The sequence below is a fragment of the Humulus lupulus genome, chromosome 3, assembly GCF_963169125.1.
Source record: "Humulus lupulus chromosome 3, drHumLupu1.1, whole genome shotgun sequence".
Lineage (NCBI taxonomy): Eukaryota > Viridiplantae > Streptophyta > Magnoliopsida > Rosales > Cannabaceae > Humulus > Humulus lupulus.
In genome coordinates this window covers 157,966,714-157,968,072 of record NC_084795.1, presented here as the reverse complement: position 1 = coordinate 157,968,072, position 1,359 = coordinate 157,966,714, and positions in this window count along the sequence as shown.

Genomic DNA, 1,359 nt, shown 5'->3' with positions numbered 1-1,359 from the left:
GAGGCGGGCCGCGGCTCGGCTGTGAGGGGCCGTAGCTCTTAAGGGGAAAATTGACCTTAATTGGATTTTTAGGTTGGAAACTTAACCGTTTGGGCTTGGGATCGATTCTACTTCCTTGTCAAGTGGAATTCGATGTTTCGGGGGGCTAAAAGTTGGTCTGGAAGTTGTTATTTACTTGTTATTGATGGGAACTTCCTTATCGCGGATGTGACTAGGTTTTCGCTAAGGGCTTGAATCGGGGATCGTGCTCAGAGGATTGTCGCTAGTAACCTGCATACGGACCAAAGGTAAGAAAACTACACCTGTTATGTGAATGCATGATTAGAGCTTAGTTAAGGTGATGAACATGATTATAATTATGTTGCGAATGTCTGATTAGGTATGTTGTAACGTGCATAATTATGATTATGCTTATGACTGTTGAGTGAATGTATTTTAATGCATTGTGTGATTATCTGTTAAGTATGCTATATGAAACATGTGGCTATCTGTTATGACTGTGAGGCTTAGTTTATAAACTAGGGTATCATTAGAATGTAAAATGGGGATCAACTTATTGGTTGAGAATATGATGGGCTCTGGGAGATTCTTAATGGTAGAAAATCCCAAGGCTTCAACTTATAAGTTGGAGGCACGTGGTGGCTTGACTTATAAGTCAAGGGCATAATGAACTTAGTTTATAAGCTAAGATTGGCATAATGCACGTGGAGTGCAGGCCACCATGGCTGGGCCATCCTGGGAGTGCAACATGCACTTGACTGGCTCGGATGCCAACAACATGAAAGGAAGTGCGACATGCACTTGTGTGGCTCTATGGTCTCCAATTAGGTTTAATGAATGCACTGGATTAAGTTATTACTGTTTGATGGTTGTTTTATTCACTGAACTATTGATTGAGTTTTATTGCTGAGTCTTCTGGTTCACAGGTGCTTTGTGGTGCAAGTAAAGGTAAAGAGAAGCTCAACCAGCCATGAGTCGGAGGGCATTAGCAGTGGTATGTACATATGCAGTCCGCTCGACCACCACGGCTGAGATGCTCAGAGGAACTAGGGTTAAACCCAGCTTTTTCCGCTTAGGACGGCTTAATATGTAATCTGAGTTTTGTAACAGGCTTTTAAACTAATGTTTTTGGGATCCTATGTAAAGATTTGGTTATTAACTTAATGGAAATGTTTATGAGATGATCAAAAGTTTTTAATACCTAAACCTTAGTGGCTTAATCACATGTCTAGTCCAAATGACTTGTTAGTAAGTCCAGCACTGGTTTCAAAACACACCTGGTAATGGACCCTAATTAGCAGGGCGTTACAGATTGTTTAACTCTTGCCATATCTAGAGGATAAATAACAACAGTTACAA